This window comes from Pelodiscus sinensis, chromosome 1 (genome assembly GCF_052426305.1).
Source record: "Pelodiscus sinensis isolate ZL-2025 chromosome 1, ASM5242630v1, whole genome shotgun sequence".
NCBI classification, from domain to species: domain Eukaryota; kingdom Metazoa; phylum Chordata; order Testudines; family Trionychidae; genus Pelodiscus; species Pelodiscus sinensis.
This window is the reverse complement of record NC_143052.1, coordinates 205,506,265-205,532,303: the sequence shown is the minus strand read 5'-3', so window position 1 is coordinate 205,532,303 and position 26,039 is coordinate 205,506,265. Positions and strand designations below refer to the sequence as shown.

Genomic DNA, 26,039 nt, shown 5'->3' with positions numbered 1-26,039 from the left:
CATATAGAATGGTCTTACACAAATTCTACAGTGAAACAGCCATAAAAAAATCTATATCAGCTTTTTAACAAAAGAACACAGTTGAAATCCCAAGAATATTTCTCTGCCTTTGGCAACAATCTAAATAACAACAATTGGGTAAACAAGAATATTCATCGCCCCAGTATTTCTGTAATGAAAATTCCTTAGGTAAATTTGGTCTGCTTCATTAGAACCAGTATAAAATGTATATGACCTATTTGGAAGCAAACTTTTTAAGCATTAAATTTAGGTTCAACATTGATTAAAAATCGAACACCTGCAGGTGGCACCCCACTTAATATGTGACTGTCAGTTATTATGCAAAACTGTAATTTATTTGGGCAGTAACTGTGTCATGGGAAATGCATATGAGGCAATAAAAAACTCCTGACGATCTGGTGGCAACACTGTTCACAAATGAGTTGTTTATTCATCGCGGGGGTTGTTTTTGCTGAGCTCACATTCTTCAGCAGTGCAGTTATTGCTGTCATCTAGGATAGATGACACTGCCCTTGTCTTTGTCTCACATTGGCTTGGCATGTATAGAACAGTGGTTCCCAATGTGTGGGGGTTTATGGAAAGTTTAGGAAAGGAAAGCAAAAGAAAAGTAAGGATCGGGCCCAGCAAGGGACTGGGACTTTCCATCAGGAGATTCTTACGTGGGGCTTGCCGTTCATGACCAGCCTCACACATGCTGCCTCCCACCCTTGGGATGGTTTCACTGCCATTTACAGTCCAGCCCTCTCCCCCCATCCCAGTCCCTTGGTGGATCCAATCCTTATTTTTCTTTTTCTTTTTTTTTCCTCACCAGGCCTCCGTGCCCAGCCCAGGGTGGCATGCCAGGGCAGGAGCTGCCTTTGGCCATGAGAGCCCCTTTGCCGTATCCTCCGTGGATAGGCGGGGGATGAAGGCAGTGGGAGATGAGGAAGCAGCGCGAGACAAAGGGACGTGCTGACTGCCACTTCCCGTTACTCCCCTTGGGGAGTCCATAAAATTTTTACAGATTGAAAAAGGAGTGGGCATGCTTGAAAAGGTTTGGAAACACTGGTTTAGAAAGTGTCGACCATTCTTAACAAAAGAGTTGAGTCTAAACATTTATCATCTCATGCAGTTAAAGGCCTGATAACTGAACACTAACTCCATATATTGATTTGCAAAGGAAGTAAAGACTATGGCAAGTCTACAGTCGCACTTTATAGTACTGTAACTTTCTGGCTCAAGAGTGTGGAAAAAAACAATCTCCCGTTCAGTGTGAACCAGGCTGTTAGCTACTCCCTTTACAGAGGTGGTTTACATAGAGCAATGGGAGATCTCTCTCCCAGCACTCAAGATGTGGCCACACTTCCAGTTTCAAGTGCTCCTATGGGTGAGCTTTACACTGTTAAGTGTAGACAAAGCCTACGTATCTTATACATCAGAATCCTATTGCCGGGGAGACTCACAAATACTTGTCTCCTTCTGTCAGCTGATTTGTGAGAGACAGCAAAGCAGAAGAATGCAATATGTATCTTCCTCTATCTCCAGTAAACATATAGCCATATATATGTGATTGTCAGAGGTATTTTCAGAATTGCACTGTTCAACCATATGTTCGGTCTTCAACCAATAGCTTGCTTCATATTTGTGCGTGTTTTGGCATGGCCTATATCAAAGACTCAAACTAATTTTTTTCTGGTTAACAAACAGTTATGTGGCTTCTGAATTTACACAACTCTTTTATTTTAATGGAGATTAAAATAATCTGATAAACATTTAAGTTTGGGATGGAAGCCCAAAAGTGATCCAGTTTTCTAGGTTTCAAAGAGGTAGCCTTGTTAGTCTGTTTCAGCATAAACAAGGGTTCTGGTGGCACTTTAAAGACTAACAAACATATTAGGTATTAAAGCATAAGCTATCATGAGCTACAACTCACTTCCTCATTTTTCTAGGTATTCTGAAAGAGAGTGGCACAACAGTTTATCCTAGAAATACTTTCCAACATTGTAATTTTCTCCACCCATTCAAACTGAGATTATGCAATTCCTGTGTGCTAGAACCAATATAAAATCATATTTATTGCCATAAAAATGGTAGGCTCCTAAAGAATGAATGGCATAACCTAATACCATTGCTGAACCAGAAAAAAATTGTATTAGGCTGAAAAATGTTTTAACACGCTTTATCATTTAACATGCTTTTTTTAACCAGGGATTCCTCCAAACTCTGAATATGCCCAGTAAATGCAGAGGGATTTAAAGCAGCCAACCAGAGCTCAAAAGTGTCAGAGCAGAGAATTCAATTCAATCAAATTACTATGTATTAACTCAGAGCTAAATTCCACAAACCACATTTCACACCTTAAAACAGTGTTGGAAAACCTGTGGCCCACAAGACATTTTGTTTAATGTTGCTCACATGCAGGATTGCCAGATTCTGCGAGTTTCCATTCAGATAGTTTTAATCCTATTGGCATTACTAAAGTGACTCATAAACCAAGGGCACATGAAATGAAATGCATGCTGACTGCATACAACACTGAAGATGAGAGCTGTGCACTCCCTCTGTATCCAAACAAAGTGCTGCTATGATTCAATTGGCACACCCAACAAACTCTAGGTAAGCAAGCACTGTTGGCAAAACTACCCTGTCCTGGAAGACATATCTTGGTTACAACAATCATGCAGCATGAATGAGAGCCACTCATGCGGCCCACTCGCTAGCCTAGTTTGCCCATCGCTGCTTTAAAATATTAGTTGTGTGTTTCTCAACCATCTTGTGACAAAGGTGTCTATTATAATGAACCCATTTTCTTAATAGGAAAATAGAAAAAGATGTTTAATCTATTGTCTCATGCCATTCATTCATTCATTCATTCATTCAAGAGATGAAGAACTTGATTCTGATGATGGTTACATATGCACAAATCTGGAGTTACTCCCTTTAACTCAATGAAATAATCAAAAATCAATAGAATTATTCCAATTTCACACTGGCATGAGTAATATCAAAATATGGGTCTGGGGGTATATCTACACATCAAAGTTGTCTCGAAATAACTTTCCTAGCATCTACACAAGCCAACCGCTATTTTGAATTAAATCGAAATAGCGGAGGGCTTATTTTGAAATTGGTAAACTTCATTCCATGAGGAATAATGCCAATTTCAAAACTGCTATTTCGAAATAAGTGCTGTGTAGACACTTATTTTGAAATAGGGGGCCTCCAGCCCTTCCCAGGGTGCCCTGGTGGCCACTCTGGCTCAACCAAGAACACTCCTCTCCCTCCCCCTTTCCCAGAGCCCTTAAAGGCATAGATTCTGGCCACAGTGCCTGTGCCAGCTCCAAGCCTGCCAGCCCAGAGCCAGCAGTCACTGCCCCTGACCCAGTGGCCCCAAAACATGACCAGCAAGCCACAGGCAGCCAGCCCACCACCACTCCCCAGGAGCAGTTTGCCAGCTCCCAGGAGCCTGCCAGGGCCTGGAGAAGGCAGGTGCCTTCCTGGTCCAGAGTGGAGATCATGGACCTTATTCAGGTTTGAGGGGATGCCCACAATGTCCATGATCTCCACACAAGATGGGGGAACGCAGCCGTCTATGGCAGGAGAGCTGCCAGCCTGGCCACCAAAGACCACATGCGAACCCAGGAGCAGGTTCGCAGGAAAATCAAGTTAGTCCGGTGAGACCCACAACCCTGAGCCCTGAGTTTCCCCTCACCCTTCTTCCCCTTCCTTCCCCCTTCCAGCTCCCTCCTCCCAGGTTTCCCCCTCCCTTCTCCCATCCTCTCTCCCCCGCCTCCTTTCCCCAGTCTCACCAGAGTTTCATTCCCACCAGTTTTGTTAAATAAAGAGAGTTTGTGTTCATGAAAATACATGTATTTTATTTGACATCAGGAAGGGGGGTTAGGGAAGGATAAGTGGAAGGATGTGAGGGAGGAAAGAGGTACAAGTGCCCAGTGGGGCAGACCAGGGAGGCTTTTAGTGCTCCTCAGGGTGGCAGCTCTCCCGCAGGGCCTCCTGGACACTGACAGCCCCCCGATGGACCTCCTTGATGGCAGCCTGCAGAAAGTGCAGCCAGGCTTGCAGCAACATGTCCAAGAGAAGCACCAGAGTGACCAGGGGCAGCTCTGGCTCCATGCTGCAGAATGCTGTGGTGTCCCGAGTGAGGGCAACCAGAGCACACAGAGACAGAGCACTCATCGAGGTAGGCAAGCAAGCAGGGAAACCTGAGAACCGGCTGTCCACTGGGGGTCCCTTTAAGCACAGGCCTCAGATAGCCTCAGGCAGCAGCCACACAAAGTAACTCCCGACCTGATGCCCTGCTGGACCTGGTTCCAGCCAGTCTTAAATACGATTCAGCTTCCACTCAGTGTGGATGCACTATTTCGAAATAGCCAAATGTTATTCTGAAAAGCATTTTGTGTGTAGACACGATATTTTGAAATATCTTATTTCAAAATTAGATATTTTGAAATAATGCTGTAGCGTAGACGTATCCTAAGAGTCTATATGATGACAGTCTATCACTCACAGACTGCATCTCCCTTTCCAGTTTTCAACCCATCAGCAATTGGCTAGCTATGTCTATTTTCTTTGACATATAGCTGAGTAAAGTTCTTTGTGCACACTTAGTTCTCTACCACTTTCTAACCTCTTGGACTGAGTGAAGGATGTCCTTTTTCTTTTTACTATTCTGACAGTGTTCATTCAGCTACTGTGTATCTATACAAAGCACACTGACTAGGTATTTCTGGAATAGCAAGAGCTAACCTAACAGCAGGCAACTTTAATTTGGAGAGTTAAAAAGAAATAGAAAATTCTATAAGACCTAGAACACTTAGTTATTATAGTCTCACCCATGTATAGAACATAAACCATATTACTGCAGTAATTTCCCATAATAGCTCAAAAAACCCTCCAAAGTTATTTTGCAGAATTTGGAGATTTCTTGTGTCCTCCTACTGTTTCCTGCCACATCTGAGTACATGTAACAGCCTGATCATTGCACTCTGCCAGGCCATTGGAAAAAACATTCATGCTCAAAGACTTGACATTGCAGGAGCTATTTTATATTTCAAGGCTCTCTACCACAATCACAAGTACTGGGGCCAAAGGTGTGGCCCCACTTGATCATTGCATTTCTAGTACTGCCAACTCTACTGTGGAATCAATTAAGACATCTCCATTTAGTCTAGGTCTGTCATATACTGAGTGGTAAGTGTTCTACTGGTGTGAACCGGAGCCCACAGGCTAGAAGGTCATTCTAGTCTACTCATTTGTCATAACTGAATCCTGGTTTGTGTGGTGACAACGTGAGAGGGCATAACAGTGGCAAGAAAAAATGTATTGTGACATCAGCTGGATCAGCTTTGGTGTTATAGTATTGCAGCAGATGTCTTGCATCTGTGCACTAACTTATTCACTCAAAATGGAAGAAGACCTTGTGGGTTATCCAGGTCTGTAGTAATAGAGTTTGCATGACTTGCAGACAGTACTCAGGGCCCAATCCTACAGATCCTTAAGCCTGTGCTTAAGTCTTTGCAAGACCAGAACCTTGCTTTATAATTAAGGTTGTCAGATGACCATGTAAAATGTCTGGCATTTTCTGTGTTTCACAGCTGGAAGGCTGCTTGGGACATTCTTCACCTGCCGCATCTGGCAGGGGTGGAAAGAATGGGGAGCATAGTGACTTAAAGGCACAGAGACTCTTTTTTTTGTGCTTTTTTTTTCTCAACCAATTTTTCCCACCATGCTTGGTGTTTTTTGTGCAAGTATCTGGCAACTCCATTTATAATATGGATCAATTTCCAAACAAACCAACTTTCCTCTGAAATCTAGGATACTGGGATTCTCCCAATCTGAATCTCAGCAGATATGATAAATATGGCTGCATGCTGCAAATCACATACCAAGATGTAAAAGAAAAGAAGTTTGTTATTTTCTGCATTGTATGTTTCAAACTAGGATAAAAAACTAAAACTAACCCATGAATGTCAAAAAGTAGGTAATTTTTAATCTAGAAAATTATGAACATGAGCGCAGGTCAAGGGTACAAGAGACCAAATATGGGCATATTGCTGAAGACCAGAATTTATGTCTGATGGAAGTTTCTACTACAAGAAACAATATTTTCTTTAATTGTACTGGGCTTACAATGAAATGCATGTTATCTATGAAAAAATATTCTGACATTGTTCTGCTATGACTTCAGAAATCTTAGGAAATGTAATTTTTCAAGCATGGAAAAAGATGTGTTTTCCCACAGAACCTACTATTAACTAAAAAAACCTCTTGTTTTTTTGCCTTTTAAATATTGGCACATTTAACTATTTACTTATTCTTTGTAGATAGTAATAACAACACATCACCTTCTCAACTATGAAAAAAATAATGTCCAAAAAAGATAATTGGAATGGGATACTTATTTGAAAGATATTCTCTCTTATTCTCTCTCTATTTTTATTTTAAAAATTCATTTAGATCTTTAAATTGCTGATTTGTTGCAAGTATTAACTTCTTAGGAGTTATATGTTTGCACTGACTGTTTAAATCAGTCATACACAGACCTCGTATGAATTGGTGGTAGGGGGAGATGTGTTACTCTTCCAAACAAAGTCACAACCTTTTTCATTTAACAATAATCACACAAAAATAGGCGTTGAAACTATAATAGGCATATCCCATGCTTCTTTATGAAATCTCTGCAGTATGTCCATATATTTTAATATAATTAGTCCTTTAAACAGTGATGTATTTGCAAAATTATAGGATTGGAATGAGGAATGGAAGGTCTCCAAGATGATGAATAAAGCAGTTCGAGTGTCACATTTAGGATATGATAATGAAAAACCTAGAAAATTATAGGTGAGAGGAAAACACATACTCTGGATGAAGAGTTATGTAATGTTTAGTGGCATTATATAAAAAATTTAAGACAGGGTTTCCTTGGCTTGTATCATCTAAATATAAGCCTAATTTTATATCAAGTACAAATTATAACAAGGAAGATGGGTGAGGGAGGGAACATTTATCTTCATATAAGAAGACTGGGAGATCTAAATTCTTCAAAGCAAATCCTTCATGCTAGTTAGAATTGCTAAAGGTAAGAAACAAAGTAAAAAAAGATAAACATAACATCCCGTTAAGATGCTGTAAAGGGGCTCACCCACTCTCACAGGCCCTCTTGTGGCCAAGGACATGTGTCCACAAGCTCCTCTGCTTTAACTGGCTCTGGGCCCAGGCTTCTTTACTACTTCTTTTTTGTAGCAGCTGCGTTTTGGAGGGGACCCAGGCTCACCCACCTCTCTGGGTACCAACTCAGGGACCCTGTAAGAAGCAGTTGCCTGCTAAGTGTCCTTACTAGCCACTGTTAATTCTTTTCCTGGGTCACTTCCCCAAGAAGCTGCTTCATCCAGCCTTTTCTTTCAAGGCTTTAAGATAAAGTTCTCACAGCAATCTGTTCAGGGTTTTGTAATTTGCCATAGTCCATCATGGCCGGTCTTCAGCCACCGGGTCTGGGCTTCAGCCAGGTTTATAATCCAGCCCACAATCGGAGTTGTCTGAGCCTAATTATCAGGCCTGGTCCACCCCATAATTCTTTTCTAACAGGCATGGCATGGTGTTATGTTTGCTCTACTTCAAACAAGGCAGACTGGTAGGTGAAGCAATAGAGTTTCCACCCCAAGAGTCATCTTCATTCCATCCAGAGAGGAAATCCCCATATTTGTTTTTGAAGTTTTAAGAGCCTGCTCAATCTCAATTTAACAGAGATATATATCTAAGTTTAAGACTAATATTTTGAAATTTGCTGCCAAAGCTTTAAGTAAAACATATGTAAGTGAGATGTCTGTATTTGAGAAATGTTTATATTTCAACTCTAATGCTAGTGAGCCCCAATTATCCAAATTACTGGTTATCTTAAGTTTGGATGTTCTTTAGATATACAGACAAACTAGTTTTGTCTCAAGATGCAATTATCAAATGCTTTAATGTCACTTTCTTACCAAATGGGGATCCAGATAATTGTAATTTCACTCCCATTTCTTAAAAGTTTCCTTAATGTGGTTTATTCAATAATATGGTTTGTAGAAAAAAGTTATTAACATTTTAAAAGTGGCTTTAGGAATTCCTGTTCTGTGTACATAAAAAAAAACAGATGAGTTTGTTTCACTTATATTAACAGAATGTAGTAGCAGGAATAAGCGCTTCCATTCCAACATTTTGTAAATAGTTTTGTCATTCTTTCAAACGTGCTAAACTCAAAGGCTGAAACAAAGGATCATGTTTCTGTGGCAGATCAAGTTCTGAATAGCTGGAGAAACAGTTCAAGATCCAGGTTAAGAAATACAAACAATAACCTCTCTACAGTTTCTGTGTTGTTATGGTAATCATGTTCAATGAGATTGGCACAAATCAATACAGTATCTGACCTATAGTCCCTTCCTGGTAACTCAGTAGTTCATAAACTTTTAATAATAGTATTAAAACAAAGAATGACATAATCCAACAGGTCTTCTGTCCTAGAATCCTCTACCCTGATTCAGAAAGAATCAATCAGCAGTCCCACCTGCCTCTGACTCTCATAAGGACAGTTCAACCTATTTAAGAGTCTAAAAGTAACTTGATTCAACTGCAAAGCTTTTCCTTCTACACAGTGAAACATTGCCTATTGAGACTAACTCTCCTGCTAGGATTTTGACATAAAAAAAAGAAGAAGACCAAAACCAAAAACCCCAATCAAAACTCATCTCTTTTGATAGGGCTCCTTATAGGGAGGAATTGGGTATCACATAGCTGTCAGACTTCTTAGGAGAAATAAATAACCAGTATACTTCATCAGAACTCAGAAGAAGAGAAATCTTAGAGATACCATGCAGGTGTTAAAAATATTCAGAGACACTTGTTCAACAATCCTAAACTTCATACAACATCAAGAACATAAGAACAGACATACAGGGACAGATTAAACAAAAAACAGGACTATGTAGCACTTTAAAGACTAACAAGATGGTTTATTAAATGATGAGCTTTCGTGGGCCAGACACACTTCCTCAGACCAAATAGTGGAAGAAAATTGTCACAACCATATATACCAAAGGATACAATTAAAAAAATGAACACATATGAAAAGGACAAATCAAATTTCAGAACAGAAGGTGGATGGGGGGAGGGGAGGAGGTAAATGTCTGTGAGCTAATGATATTAGAGGTGATAATTGGGGAAGCTATCTTTATAATGGGTAAGATAATTAGAGTCTTTATTCAAACTTAGGTGTAAAGTGTCAAATTTAAGCATGAATGACAGTTCAGAGGATTCTCTTTCAAGTGTAGTCTTAAAAGGCCATTGAAGCAGGATGCAGGTAATCAAGTCATTGAGACAATGTCCTTTCTGGTTGAAATGGCAAGAAAATGTTTTTTCTTTGTGATCCTGTCTAATATCTGTTTTGTGGGAATTGATCTTTTGGCGAAGTGTCTGAGCTATTTGTCCAATGTACATAGCAGACAGACACTTTTGGCACATGATAGCATAAATTATATTTCAGAATAGGCAGGAATGTGTTCTTGTGTTCAAATATTAGATGACTTGTGTTTAGATATTAGGCTCGCTGATAGGGGACAAATACCAAGGGACCAGGGCAATTTAAAAGGGCGATAGCGCCCCACCTGTTGCTGCAATAGTTCTGCCTGAACTGGGGAAAGCAAAAGAATCTCTTTCTTCAAAGATACTTTTGATATGCTCCATGCAAGTTCTGAGGTAGGATTACTTCACACTCAGGCCTGCAGGTTGGGGCTGGGAAAGGAAGGGAATGTGCAGTGCGGCTGTCCTGCAGCTCCTCCAAGCATGTAGGAGATGGGGCTGGTCAAGTCCGGGGCTCTTGTGGTGGTTGGGGGGGCACTTGGGGCACCTCTGGGGGAGGGACTTGTGATCCCAGTCAAGGGAGGGATAGGAGGGCCCATCAAGTTCTGCCCTAGAGCCCATAATTGCTGTTGGTGGGCCTGCGCACAAGCCATGATTTGATAGACCTCTATCATATTCCCTCCTTAGTTATCTCTTTTTCAAGCTTAAAGTCCCAGTCCTCTTAATCCTCCTCATATAGAAGCTATTCCTTGCCCTCGTGTCATTTTTGTTGCCCTTTTCTGTACATTTTCCAATTCCAATTTTTTTTTTAGACGGAGTGACCAGCTCTGTATGCAGTATTGAAGATGTGGATACGCCAATGATTTATATAGAAAATACTATATTTTCTGTTCTACTATCAATCCCTTTCCTCACGATGCACAAAATTATGTTAGCACTTTTGATTATCATGGAAAAAAAAGTGTGAATGGTTCTTTTTAGTGAACTATCCACAATGACTCTAAGATCACTTCCCTGAGTGATGACAGCAAGTTTAGACCCCCCACATTTTATCTGCATGGTTGGAATTGTTTGCCAAAATGCATAACTTTGCCTTATCAGTAATTAATTTTGTTTGTCACTTTATTGTCAAGTCACCCAGTTTTGTCAGATACCTTTATAGATCAAAACTTTGCTTTGCACTTAACTCTTCTGAGTAGTTTTGCATCATTTGTAAACGTGTCTTTGAATAAAGAGATTCTTTTGCTTTCCCAGTTCAGGCAGAACTATTTTGCTACCTCACTCTTTGCACCTTTGTTCAGATAATTTATGAATATGTGTGTGATGGGGTGGACTAGGCCTGAAGCCCCTTGCTGGAGGCCTTGATGTCCCCACCCCAGGGAGAAGAGCAATAAAGAGGTCTTCCAGTTGGCTGTCTAGCTGCTCTCAGGGTGGGCGGGCGCTGGGCCTCAAGCCCCCAACCCTGCATTTCACAGGCAAATGCAGTATCTCTTAGTACACTCAAGAACCTTCAGTCTGAAAACTGACCATTTATTCCTACTCTTTGTTGACTATCTTTTTACTAATTACAGATCCAATAAAAGACCTTCCCTCTTAACCCAAATATACTGTATTCACTGTATCACTCTTGTCCACATGCTTGCTGATTCCTAGAAATTGTAGTAGATTTGCGAGGCGTGATTTCCCTACACAAAACTCTGTTGACTTGTCCCCAAAAAATTCTGTTCATTTATGTGTCTAATTCTGCTCTTTATTATAGTTTCAGCCTGGTGCTGAAAGTAAGCTTACAAGCCTGTAATCACTAGAATCATTTCTGGAGTTTTTTTAAAAGTTGGCATCATATTAGCGATCCTCTAGTCATCTAGTACAGAAGCTGATTTAAATAATAAGTTACATGCCATGGTAGGGATCTACTAACACTTAAAACTATGATTTAGACATGGGTATTTTTACCAAAGACATGGGCAGGTCATGGGCTATCACAAAAATTCATGGCCCTATGACCTGTCTATGACTTTTAGTATAAATACTCCTGATTAAATGTTGGTGGGCGCAGGGTGTGGGTAGGGGAGGGGGGAGCAATGCCTTCCCGGGAGCTACTGCTAGAGGGGTGAACTTGGAGGAAAGACCCTGCTGGGGGGTGGTCCAGCACCAGGGCACCAGCTGATGGGGAACCACCAACAGTGGCTTCTCTGCCTCTGCCCCCTTGGGACAACTATTTGGGCCAGCTACCTATGGCCATCCAAGTAACAACCAGTGCGATTGACTGTGAGCCATTCAAGCAGCAGCAGGTGTGCCAGTCCCTGGGATATCTGAGCAGTGCCCCGAGCCAGCTGTTTAGGCAGCTCTGGGGTCACCACATTGGCCACTGCAGAAGTCACAGAAGTTGTGGAAAGTCACAGAATCCAAGATTTTTAAAGCCTCCATGACAGACACAGACCCCTACTAATACACACTACAAAGGGGTACAGGAAAGGCCTGGAAGTCAAGGACATTAGGCTATTTTCTCAGCTCTGCTGTTGTCTATATGATGTTGAGCAAACCCTTTACAATTTTTTGGTCCTATTTACACACCTGCTAAATAGCAATAAAAAACGCTCCTTACAAGGTATGTTATGTGAGGTTTAACGTTTAAATAGTGCTTTGAAATACCCGGATGAAAACAGCATAACAAGTTTAAAGTATTATTTCAATGTACACTACAAACCACATAAATCCAGAAAAGAAAAGGAAATAGCCTAGTAAACACTGAACATAATCACAGTAGATTAGTATAAATTTGTTTAGCACAGGTATTTAAGTGTGAGCTAATGGGGAAACTCAGAGTTTCAATGGTCTGCTAACTCACATTTCTGCGTGTTGTGATGAGTTGTAAGAAAATAATTTGGAATACTGGCTGGCTCATATCTGTTACAGGTTTTAATTCTATATTTTGTGAGCTCCTCTGTTTAAGTGCATTTTCTCTCCTTTAGTACTTCAATTTAGTGCCATTTAAAGCTACTTGAACTAGCCATTCTCTAAATACAAGACCATCTGATCTGTGTCTCCATTCCTGTAAATAATGGAGCTAAATTGGAAAAAAAAAGATGCTTTTATTTCTGAATAAGTGTGTCCACATAGGAAGCTATTCTGGAAAAAAAAACATAGATGTTGCTGGACCAGAGAGTCCTAGCTCAGGGCAGTTGAATCGTGGTGCCACTGGCACCCCTGAAACTAGCTGCAGAGCCCCAGTGGCCCAGGAAAGAAGAGCCTCGGAGATCCATGACTGGCAATGGATCTCTGGTGGCCCTGGAGCAGCTGAGTCCTGGTGGCTCCCAGAGCAGCTGAACCCCAGCTGGCCAAGGAGCAGGAGCTTGGTGGTCCGGTGCAAGAGAGCTTGGCAGTCTGCTGACAGACTCCAGGAGAGACCAACCTCCTCTGGTCCAGCAAACACCCTTAGTCAGGACAGGTTAGATCCTGAGTGTGTCAGACGGGAGAGGTCTGTACTGTCTTGTGCTTTAAATTCATACCCTAGTTTATCACTAACTTTATGTAAACTGCAGAGATGCAAAGTAAATTATACTATTATTATTACTTTCATGCCTATTTTGGCATCTTTTAGGTAAGTGATATATATAGATAGATAGATCTTTTAATTTTAATTTAAATCTGGCATCATATGCTCTTCTTAAGAGTCTTCAAAGTCTCAAACACTTTAAATTCTTCTGTCTCCCAGATGAATAAAGTGAGAGGTACATATCAGAATGTCACAATGTTCAGTGGATTTGTCCCCCTTGCCATTACCAAGTCTAGTGGCATCTACCATTCTTGAAATTAGGAAGTCGATTATCTAAGCTTGGCACAATTTAATACAGGCTGAACCTCCCAAATCTAGGACTCTCAGGTCTGGCAACAACCATGATCCAGGAAAGCCATGGATGTTGCTGGACCAAAGAGGCCCAGAAGCTGCTGGCCCAGCTGGAAGAACATGGGGTCCCAGCTGGGTCAGCAGCAGCTAGGCATTGGAACACCAGCATCAGTGGGGCCAGGAGGCATAGGGGAGCCCCAGCAGAGAATCCTGAAAATGCCCTGGCAGCAGCAGGTCTGAGATGGCCTGGTGGCAGTGGGACCAGGCAACAACCTGGGAGTGCCAGTTGGGGAACCCTGGCAGCAGGACCAGGCTGCAGCAAAATAATCCTGGCCCCAGCAGGAGAATCTCTAGTGGTCACCCCAGCTGGGGAACCCCGGGAAACCCCCGGGGCAGCAGAACTGGGCCACAGCTGCAGGGCTGGTGGTGGCTGGGCAGCCCGGGCCGAGAAACTACAAGGAACCCCTGGAAGTAGTGGGGCTGGCGGCAGCTCAACAGGACTGATGGCAGGAGGGTGGCTTTAGCTAGGAAACTCCTGGGAACCGTCCAGAAGCAGCAGGGGCAGCAGGGCATGAGCCCCAGTCTTGAGAGCCCCAGGGAGAGGAGCTGGCAGCAGGGCAGCATTGACCTCCCCGGTCCAGCAAACTCCCTAGTCTGAGGGGTGCCGGACCAGGGAGTTCCAACCTGTAGAAATATTTCCAAGTACTGACGACTAATTAATTTCATACCCATCTTTTTGCATTAGTCAAGAGGGTTGATTTATTTAGTATACAGGAGAAAAACAGTTAAATGTAGATTTGTGTTTCAGAGATGAATCATCTTCAAACACTGAAGCTAACTTATGCAAACTTTCTTAAAAGATACATATTTTAGAATTTGAATCACATAAAAACTCTTTGATAAGAATTCTATGCTTTAAGTGAAACAGAATTCCTGAGTTAAGTAAAGAGGTTTATACACAATTTATCTGGTGATGTGTCTTTTCTGAGTGCAACCTTTCAGAAAAAAAAGTCACTATGCAACAGAAAGAATGTTAATTGACACAGTGCCTTTTATTTAAATTCCTGGGACTTTTGTTGAGGAACATTTAAGAAAAACGAAGTGGCTTTTAACGTCTTATAATTATTTTTTTTGCATTTTGCTTTGGGGATAAACTTAAACCTCAGTCACACCCATGACATTTAGTTGATGCACAAAGGATGTAATGGAACAGAATATAGCACATATTTTTCTTGACAACATCTGGTGAAAACAACAGAACCAGTTGAAGTGATAGATTGAAGAAATTAAATAGCTTTAATTCTATTTTACTTTCACCAAGGAGACCAATAGTTAAAATATTCACCCAAGTAATAAGTGCAAACTTAAAAATATGTAAGAAAAACATCTTAACAAGAATTAAAAATATTAAGAGATAGGGAGAAAAATTCCATTCTGGCAAGTTTTGTAATATTTTTTTAAAAAGGTTTTAAGATGCAGAATGTATTTTTGGGTCATTGAAACCCCAAGTATCTGCAAAGTTCTTAAAATTTTGCTTTAAAATTTTGAATGGCATGAACAATGCAAGCCTGTAAAACCTCCTCTGGCGGTACTGAGAATGATTGTAGAAATGCATCAGGAAGTACTATCTGTATGGGAGGAATTATTTTGTATTGGTATTTTGTACTAGTTTTGGAATGTATTTGGTTATCCAGGGTGGGGATTGAACAGAGGGGAAGATGAACAGAGGAAACAAATGTACAAAATCAATCTGCCAGTCTGTACTGGACACAAAAAGAGACTGTGATCCTAGGATAAATATTAAATGGAATCAGACATGCTAAAGTCTGAAAGGCAATGATTATAGTACACGTTGAACCTCTCAACTTTGTCACTCTCTGGTCCAGCAACATCCATGATCCAGCATGATTTCAGTTAGCTAGATGTCCATTTATCTGGGTTTCCTGCAGTCCCACAAAAGTTGTTTTCAGCCACCAGTACTGTAATAATGTATTTAATTATGTATTTAAAACTCCCAGAAGTGTTCTATGCTGTTATTTAACACTAATTTACCCCTAAATTTCTTCTAAGAGCCCAGTAAGCAGTGGAATTGTTGGTAATGTTACTAAATAATATCGACCGCCTGTGTTCAGCAATTTCTCTGGTTCAGTACCAGTCAGTTCCCAAGAGTCCTGGACTAGAGAGGTTCAATCTATATTCTCTAACTTGTTCTGGTTCCTTCATGTCACATTGGCAGTTTAAAGATAAAGTTATTGGAGTTCTCCAGACAAGGATTCTGCTGGTGAATCTAGAAGGCATGAAGCACTACTGTCAACCAGATCTTTGGGAAAATAACTAGCCAACACTCAGTAAAGCAACCTCAGGCTCTCCTAATCTAAGATTATTATTTAGAACTAATTTACCCCTAAATTGCTGAACCACAGGTGGTTGATATTATTTAGTAACATTACTAACACTTCCACTGCTTACTGCGCTCTTAGAAGAAATTTATTATTACTTAGAACTGGCAGAAAACTGGCTTCAGACTGAGGAAGCCACTTTGTGTCCCTCCTCTCACCTGCATCTGACTTTTTAGCATGGCTTGGAATTTAGGCTGTACTATCTGTGACAGAGTGGGGCACTGAATATTGACTTTAGAATGGGCTGTGCATTTCAGAAGCTTGGAGAGGAGTGGGCAGGAAACTCAGGGAGGTGGGAAGGGAGTAGGTGTTAGAAAAGTTGGTGTGAAGGCAGGGTCTTGGGGAAAGGGGCAGAGTGGGGGGAGAGCTTCAGGGGGCAGGTCCACGGTCTGTCCATTGGTGGCCTCCCTGCCTACTATTTGGTGTTCCCAAATAATTTTTTTTCAAAATGTAGTTATGATAATTAATGCATAGTTTTATTCTTTATACTGTAAGACACAGTATAAAGTGTTTTAACAAAACATACAAACATATTTTGTTCTCTTTGACCAAAATAACTATTTAAAACAAACCTGTGTGTGGCAATCTGTTTAAGAAGCTGAAATTGGTGATTATGAGAAGAACATAGTAGTGTCACACAGATTTCAGAATATCAAACTTTCTCAGCCTTAATTTCTTTCGGAGTCTACAAAGAGCTAAATTGCACATTTAAAATAGTATTCTTTTGTGACCAGCTGTGACTATCTGTGAACAGGAGGCCTAACTTGATATAAAAACCTGAATTAAAAACAACTAAGCCTCTTGTCGTTTCAAGGCCCACATTCTTGATTGCGTTTGACACAATAATCATCATCATATCTTAAGACTGAAATCAGGCTGACAGTACTCGACTCAGGTCTGCTTCTTCCAATTAGCTGAAAATTGCAGCCCAGCTCATCTTCCAGGAAATAAGTTCACGTTTACAATTCTACAGAGGTGAAAAAAGTGATGTGATGGATGCAGCAATTTAACTTGCTAACTTAAACAATAACTATTTTTTTTAAAATTACCCATCCCTGATAAATGTGCTTTGAGAAGAAAGCCAGAAGGCCAACACACAAGTTCACACTATCTTACAAAAAATATTATATCTATCACATGGTGCAGGAACAAGTCTCTAGGGATGCAACTGTAGAGCCATGAATGCTTTTCTAAATGAACACCTGTCAAACAGAAGCTTCTAAAGCTTCAGAGGGGTAGCCGAGTTAGTCTGTAACTGGAAAAACTTAAAAAACAACAAACAGTCTCCTTAAAGACTAACAAAACATGTAGATGGTATCATGAACTTTCATGAGCACAACTCACTTCTTCAGATGAATGGAGCTATTAAAGGTCCAGTTCTGAAATTAATAGGGGCAAGAGGAGAGAAGGGAAAAAAAGGGATGATGGGGGAAGAAATAGTCAACTAGAAGCTTCTCAGTTAGTTGGAAGCTTCTAAGTTAGTCTTTCAACCTTTGGTTTTATCCTCTACACTTTAGCATGTGAAACACAAAATATGGCTTATAACTATAAAATACATCAAATAAGGTTTAATTACAGTATGACAAAAATTATTATTATGCTAGATTTAGTACAAAGAGAAGTCAATGGGAAAATTCACATTGCTACATCAGGCCCACTATGTTTACACAAGGGAAAAAGAAAAACATGTAAAGATAATGGACCATATTTCATGGGTAGCTGTGTACCACTACACTGAGTGGGTACGTCTAAACTACATGGCTCCGTCGACGGAGCCATGTAGATTAGGGTTATAGACAAAGGCAAATGAAGCCACGATTTAAATGATCGCGGCTTCATTTAAATTTACATGGCTGCTGTGCTGAGCCGACAAACAGCTGATCAGTTGTTTGTCGGCTCAGCGCGCTAGTCTGGACGCTCCCCTGCCGACATCAAAGCCCTTCGTCGGCAGCCCCGGTAAACCTCATCCCACGAGGAATAACGGGGCTGCCGACAAAGGGCTTTGATGTCGGCGCGGGAGTGTCCAGACTAGCGCACTGAGCCGGCAAACAGCTGATCAGCTGTTTGTGGGCTCAGCGCGGCAGCCATGTAAATTTAAATGAAGCCGCGATCATTTAAATCGCGGCTTCATTTATCTTTGCCTATAACCCTAATCTACATGGCTCCATCGATGGAGCCATGTAGTCTAGACACAGCCGTATAGTCTGGCACTGCCCAGTCCAATAGGGATCACCCATTATCGTGATAATCTTCCAATGTCATCTTACTCACATGGGAAAGAGACACCTTTAGAACACAGAGGCATGGCTTGGATGCTCATTTGCCAGGCCAATTCCTGGCTACATTTTTTTCACCTTAGTGTTATTTGCAATCAGCATAAATCAAAGCAAGAATTCTAACTAGCTTTATAATATGGTGCAGGAAAACTGGCTCTACACAAAGTTGTAGCGGAGCTAAGTTTCACTTTTGACAGATGCCTTCTTGTTAGACTGATATGAAAATGATAGTAAGACTAACCAGAAACCAAGGTAGAAATCCCAAACTCATGTTTGAGTACTTAGGAGTAGTATGGTGTGGGGATTGCAGGTTGGGTCTTCCCTAACTTCCTATCTATCTTTGGCTACAAAATTTGTTCCTCCAGACAGTAGGAGCTCATATAGACTACATGGAAGATTCAAAAGAATTTGCACATCTTCTTCCAATGAAAGCACAGTTTTCGAAAGTGAAAATGCTCAGGACACTTTTTTTGGCAACCACCCGCCCCCCATTTTTGAAAAGCCGTGTAAACCTCTGTGTCAATTATTCAAGCCCTTTGTGCTAACACTATAACCTGTATATGAATTTTTCCAGTGTAATTTTGCAAGGCATTTTCTCAAATAAGATAAGGATATTAAGAGTTGATGGGAAAAATGTTTATACCTTGCTATTCCTGTAAATAAAATAATTTGAAAAGGGATAAAATATTGAAAATTAAAGCTATGCCCTTCTAGAAGGGTCACAAAAAATCTTAACATAGAAATCAGAATGTAGTCAGCCTCAGATAAATGCCTTAGATGGCTATATTGTGGTGCAATTCGCAGAAAATGAGGTATAACTGATATTAAAGCACTTTAGAAATATTCATAGTACAGACAACTTTGCCACCTTTTTGCTAAAAATGCTAATGAGCAAGCTTAAAAATGCATTACCAGGAAGAGACAACTTTTGCAGATTTATCTGTCCACTGATCTACTTTACTTTTCTCTCTTGCAATAAAATACTTGCACTGGCTGCATAAAAATTAACAAGAGCAATTTTAAGTTGAAATTTTACATTAAAAGCTTATTGTTACTGTAAGTGCTGTATTTTGGCCTAATGCACCCTGTGAGGGGTGAGGGGTGCGATCACCCCTATCAACCTCTTCCTGTCTCTTGTTGTACCCTGGGTCCCTGCTATGGGGCCCGGGCCCTTGGGTGCAATCACCTCCTCCCGGATGGAAGGGGGGGTCAGCGAACTCTGAAATACTCACCCGTCCCTGTGGGATGGGGCTGAAGCCCCCTGTCTAAGTCCTCCCCGGCATGGGATCCCAATTCGTGTTTTCCCTCTAGTTGTGGTTGCTAGGAGTTGGACGCTTCTCTGGGGGTATGTCTACACTACCCTCCTAGTTCGAACTAGGAGGGTAATGTATGCATACCGCACTTGCTAATGAAGCCCGGGATTTGAATTTCCCGGGCTTCATTAGTATAAGCGGGGAGCCGCCATTTTTAAATCCCCGCTGGTTCGAACCCCGTGTAGCGCGGCTACACGGGGCTCGAACTAGGTAGTTCGGACTAGAGTGCCTAATCCGAACTACCGGTACACCTCGTTTCACGAGGAGTAACGGTAGTTCGGAATAGGACCCTAGTCCGAACTACCTAGTTCGAGCCCCGTGTAGCCGCGCTACACGGGGTTCGAAGCAGCGGGGATTTAAAAATGGCGGCTCCCCGCTTATGCTAATGAAGCCCGGGAAATTCAAATTCCGGCCTTCATTAGCAAGTGCGGTATGCATACATTATCCCGCTAGTTCGAACTAGCGGGGTAGTGTAGACACAGCCTGGGAGAGGAAGAGGGACCCGGTCCCGCCCTCTCTCCGGGTCCCAACCCTAAGCGTCGGGGCTTGCTAGCGCCCTGGCGTGGTGGACGCGGGGGGTCACTCCCTCCATAACCCGTCCACCCATGGTCGCCAAAAGCGCCCTGCCCCGGACTCATTCCTCCCTTCTCGCGTCTCTTGGGGTCGCTGCCCCAAACCCCAAGACCTACCCTGTTCAGTAGCCCGGATCCTGGGTCGTCTGGGCGAAGTCGCCGGGGAGAGCTCCCGGCTCGGCCACTCCCTCCTGGTCCGACGCGGCGGGGTTCAGCCACCGTTGGAGGGGGGGGCTGGCCGACAGCCAGCGGTGGTGGCTGTCCCGGTGGCCCCGGGGCCGAGGCCAGGCCGACTGCCGGCCGGGGTGGCGCTCGGGGTCCTTCCTGGGTTGGGGGCCACTCCTCCGCCGCTGCGAGGAGGCTGCCCCCTCCCTCGCTGGTGGCGAGCCCTTTTAAAATGGCCCGCCGCGATGGCCACTGCCCGGGGCCCCTCCCTTTCCGGCAGCTTGCCGGCCTCCGCCCCCGCCGTACGTCTGCCCTGCTCCGCCCTGCCCCTGCCCCGTGGGGCCTCGGAGGAGGGGCCAATGCTCCCCTGCCGGCGCAGGCGCGGCGGCAGCGAGCGGTCCCGCCGGGTCCTCCGGCTTCCGCCGGGGTAATGCTGGGGGGCTTGAGACTGGCCACTGGCTCCCGGTGGGCGGTGGCTTCGGCCGTCCACCCGCTGGACCAGTGACAGCCCGTCACACACCCCTAACATTTAGTCTCTACTTTTCTATATTTTACAGACTAAATTACATGTTACTTTCTTACCCACCTGAAATGTAAAGGCACTATAATTTGAGAAAATCATGTATTTTTAAAACCTACATTTATTTGCAGTTATTGAATACACTGAAGCACCATTCTAACGTACTGTGTAACAATACAGCCCATTTTCAATTATCCTAAGCTCTTTGATTCAAAATAGGATTATGTCATTTGGTATCCATTTATAACATTAAAAATATCTCAGGGTATGTCTACACTAGAAAGTTAGTTCGAACTAACGGACGTTAGTTCGAACTAACTTTCCTATGCGCTACACTAGCGCTCCGTTAGTTCGAACTTAATTCGAACTAACGGAGCGCTTAGTTCGAACTAGGTAAACCTCATTTTACGAGGACTAACGCCTAGTTCGAACTAGCTAGTTCGAACTAAGGGCTGTGTAGCCCTTTAGTTCGAACTAGTGGGAGGCTAAGGCTTCCCAGGTTTCCCTGGTGGCCACTCTGGCCAACACCAGGGAAACTCTATTGCCCCCCTCCCGGCCCCGGAGCCCTTAAAGGGCCACGGGCTGGCTACTCACTTTGTGCCAGTTGCAAGGCTGCCAGCACCCGTGCCTGCACAGCCTGCACCTGCCACACCATGAGCCAGCCATCCGAGGGCTCCCAGCCCTCCACTGCTCCCCACGACCAGCCTGGCGGCTCCCGGGAGCCTGCCCGGGGGCGCACAAGGCGGGCGCCCGCCTGGTCAAGTGCGGAGATCGTGGACCTCATCGAGGTTTGGGGGGAAGCCTCAAATGTCCACGATCTCCGCACTAGCCACCGGAACGCGGCCGTCTATGGACGCATGGCTGCCAGCCTGGCCGCCAGGGGCCACCAGCGCAGCCGGGAGCAGGTGCGCTGCAAGATTAAAGACTTGCGGCAGTCCTACTCCCGGGCCTGCCTGCCAGGGGCTGACCCGGAGGCCTGCCCCCACTTCCATGCCCTGGACCGCCTCCTGGGGGCTCATGCCGTCCCTGCCCCCCGGTACGTGATTGACCCCGGGGCAGAGGGACCGCTCCTGGACACCGAGGAGGAGCAAGAGGGCTCTGAGAGCCAGGAGCCTGCTGCCAGCCTTCCCAGGACCCGGGACCCCCGAGGCACCCCACAGAGCCGCTCGCCTGCATCATCAGAGGCCGGGGAGGCGTCCACCTGTGAGTACCCTCGTGTTCCCCTTATGTGTACGGGGGGCTGGGGCGAGAGGGAGCCCCGGGACCGTGCGCCTGGGCCTTGCCCACCACGGAGCAGCAGCTGGGGATCCTGCAGGGGCCCTGGCCTTGCAGAGGGGAGCTGGGTTTCACACACCTGGGCCCCTGGGGTAATTGACCGCTGGTCTTCTTGCATCACAGCTGCAGCACCGGGGACTGCAGGGCGCACCACACCGCCTGCAGCAGCCGCCCGCGCCCGGGCAAGCAGGACAGCCAGGAACCAGGAGGACTACCAGAGGCGGCATCTCCGGTTCCTGGACCGACAGCTCCGTCTCCAGGACCACTGGGTCCAGGAGGACCTCAGGCTGCGCCAGAGGAGTCTGGAGGCCCTGGAGGAGCAGGGCCGTGCCCTGCGAGGCCACCTCCAGAGCCTGCTAGACCGCTTTCCATTTCCTCCTCCCCCTGCTCCCCCTCTTGCTCCCCCTCTTGCTCCTCCTGCTCCCCCTCTTGCTCCTCCTGCTCCCCCTCTTGCTCCTCCTGCTCCCCCTCTTGCTCCTCCTGCTCCTCCTGCTCCTCCTGCTTCCGCTCCTGCTTCCTCCACACCCCCTGTCCTCTCTGCCCCCCCCTCCACAACCATTCCCCACCGACGCCCCCGGACCCGCAGTGTGGCGAGACGGGAGAGGCACCCAGACTCCCACCCCTGAGCTTTCCTTTCCCTTCCTCCCTTCCCTCCCCTCCCCTTCCAGCTCCCTCGTCCCAGGTTTCCCCCTCCCTTCTCCCACCTTCATTCCTCCCTCCCCCACCCCAGTTCTGTGAAATAAACAGACGTTTTTGTTGGAAAAACAGGTGTCTTTATTTGACAGTAGGTAGGGAGGGGAAAGGGGAAGGGGGGGGTAGGGTGGAAGAAGGCCCCGGTGGGGCATGCAGGGAGAGGTCAGTCCTCCTCCTCCTCCACCTGGAAGCTCTCCCGCAGGGCTTCCCGGATCCGGATGGCCCCCCGCTGGGCTTCCCGGACGGCGGCGGTGCGGGGCTGACCGTAGTGTCCAGCCATGCGGTCAGCCTCAGCCATCCAGGCTGGCAAGAAAGCCTCCCCCTTCCGCTCACACAAATTGTGGAGCACACAACATGCCGCCACCACGGGAGGGATGTTGTGCTCGGCCAGGTCCAGACGGGTGAGGAGGCATCGAAAGCGGGCTTTCAGTCGCCCGAAGGCCCCCTCCACCACGATGCGGGCCCTGCTCAGCCTGTTATTGAAGGCCTGGCGGGAGGGATTGAGGTGTCCCGTGTAGGGCTTCATGAGCCAGGGCTGCAGTGGGTAGGCGGCATCCCCCACCAGGCAGACGGGCATGTCCACGTCCCCGACCCTGATGTGGCGGTCGGGGAAGAAGGTCCCGTCCTGCAGCCGCTGGCACACGGAGGAGTTCCGGTACACCCGGGCGTCGTGTGCTTTGCCGGACCAGCCCACATTTATGTCCGTCAACTGTCCCCGGTGGTCACATACGGCCTGCAGGATGACGGAGAAGTACCCCTTGCGGTTCACGTACCGGGACGCCTGGTGTTCCGGGGCACGGATGGGGATGTGCGTCCCGTCGATGGCCCCCCCGCAGTTGGCGAAGCCGAGGGCGCCGAATCCCCGGATGACGGCATCCGGGTTGGCGAGGCGGACCACCCTGCGGAGCAGCACCCGGTTGATGGCCTTGACCACCTGCGGAGAGAGACACAGCAAAGCGTCAATCAGTGGGGCGCCCGGGTGGCTGGGAGCGTGCGTGCCCTGGCAGTGCCCCGCGCCCCACTCCCGGAAGCAACCCCCCTGGCGGCGTGTAGTACGGCCGGGACAGCCCGACCCCTCCGGTGCGGGGCGCGTTCTCCTCCTCCCGCCCCCCCCTTGTCCCTGGGGCGGCCCATCCCCTCCTCGCAGCCCCCCTCCCCCCCGGCTCGGTGGCCGACGAGCGCCGTACCTGCATGAGCACCGCTCCGACAGTGGATCTCCCCACGCCGAACTGGTTCCCGACGGATCGGTAGCTGTCCGGCGTGGAGAGCTTCCAGAGGGCGATGGCCACCCGCTTCTGGAGGGGGATGGCGGGCCTCATGCGAGTGTCCCTTCTTTGCAGGGCAGGGGCGAGCCACTCGCAGAGCTCCAGGAAGGTGTCCCTCCTCATCCTAAAGTTCTGGGTCCACTGTCGGTCGTCCCAGCGCTCCAGGACGATGCGGTCCCACCAGTCGCTGCTGGTGTCCAGACGCCAGATGCGGCGGGGCACGCCGGTGCCGGGGCGCCGCCGCGGCTCCTCCACGGCCCCCAGGGCGGCCAGGCGGAGAGGCAGGGGGCTGACGTTCCCCAGGTGGTGCCAGGCAGCCTCGAGCCATTGCTGGCAGGCTTGCAGCAGCAAGTCCAGAACGTGCACCAGAAGGTGCAGGGCGAGCCGTGGCTCCATGTTGCCACCTGCGGCGGCCCCCCCGAAGGGAAGCACCGACACAGACGGGCACAGAGACCGACGCTTTGCTGTCCCTCGGCGAGGTTGGCAAGCAAGCAGGAAAAGCTGAGAACCGGCTGTCCAGGGGGGGTCCCTTTAAGCACGAGCCTCAGATAGCCTCAGACAGCAGCCACACAAAGCAACTGCTGACCTGATGCCCTGCCAGAACCGGTTTCAGCTGCCCTTAAATGCCCCCCTGCGTCCAATCAGTGTGGACGCGCTAGTTCGAACTAGCAAAACGCTAGTTCGAACTAGTTTTTAGTTCTAGATGCGCTAGTTCGAACTAGCTTAGTTCGAATTAACTAATTCGAACTAAGTTAGTTCGAACTAGCGCTGTAGTGTAGACGTACCCTCAATGTTTTGATATTACTGAATGATATTTACATGATCAAAACTGACTTAGACTAAGATTGTTAGAATACTAGTTTATTATTAGTATCAAACTGAATAAACATTGGCTTGTTTATATTATTTTAATAAGCCCAATTCAAAAATATTATCTGACTGTAGTTTATTTGCATCAGAACAATGTGTTTATTAATGACACTAAACAAAAATAAAATCATGGTCAACAACTTACAACCAGTCTTTCCTCTAAGCTGTGCCCTGGCACAGCTCTGCAAGTGCACCACCCAGCCAGGGACTCCACACACAGAGCTGACTGACTGGGCGGGGCTGATTAAGCAGCTGCAGCCTGTGCTGCCCTGCACTTTAGAGGGAAGCTTGCTTACAACCAGTGTGACTGACTGCAAACACATCACATGGTGAGGGATGCACACTGATCAACACACATACTATGCATGTTAATTATTCTCATGAAAGAAACCATATGATGCTTCACATTTTCATATTTGAAAATGTTTTGTTCTCATTGTAGATATATTTCCTATAGTATATACTGAGATTATGCAATTTGTCATTATAGAACTTAAAGTAACCATAAATGTTCTGTGGAATAGTGTCAGAATCTTGATTTTGAATTTTAATCAGATTTTTTTAAATAGAAATTGCTAACTAAACATTAGCAATCAAAGATGGAAAAATAGGAAACTACAGAGAATCTAAATGATATTTTTAGTTTTTTCTTAAGGAAGATCAAATAAAATATTTCCCCAGGTTACTCTACACAGGTACTAAAGGAAACATATTGTCAGAATAACAGATATCCAAAATAATGTGGCAGAAAATACTGAGTTCTTACATTCCAATGTTTCTCTGCAACTAAATGGTTTTCAACTTTGGAAAATGATGGGAGACAGAAGAGATTCCAGAGGACTGGAAAAGGGCAAATATAGTGCCCATTTATAAAAAGGGAAATAAGAACAACCCAGGAAACTACAGACCAGTTAGTTTAACTTCTGTGCCAGGGAAGATAATGAAGTAAGTAAGTAAGGAATTCATCTGTAAATACTTGGAAAGGGACAAGGTGATAGGGAACAGCCAGCATGGATTTGTAAAGAACAAATCGTGTCAAACCAATCTGATAGCTTTCTTTGATAGGATAACGAGTCTTGTGGATAAGGGAGAAGCAGTGGATGTGGTATACTTAGACGTTAGTAAGGTGTTTGGTACAGTCTCACATGATATTCTTATTAATAAACTAGGTAAATACAACTTAGATTGGGCTACTATAAAGTGGGTGCATAACTGTCTGGATAACCACACTCAGAGAGTAGTTATTAATGGTTCACAATCCTGCTGGAAAGGCATAACAAGTGGGATTCCACAGGGGTCTGTTTTGGGACCGATTCTGTTCAATATCTTCATCAACGATTTAGATATTGGTATAGAAAGTATGCTTATTAAGTTTGCAGATGATACCAAGCTGGGAGGGATTGCTACTAATCTGGAGGATAGGGTCATAATTCAAAATGACCTGGACAAATTGGAGAAATGGTCTGAGATAAATAGGATGAAGTTTAATAAAG

At 45.2% G+C, this 26,039-nt stretch overlaps 1 protein-coding gene across 12 annotated transcripts in view; it reads right to left on the bottom strand.

Moving 5' to 3' along the window:
• DMD (dystrophin) overlaps positions 1–26,039 on the bottom strand; it is a 2,135,104-nt gene that overhangs the window by 450,357 nt on the left and 1,658,708 nt on the right. The gene's annotated exons all lie outside the window — the stretch shown is intronic.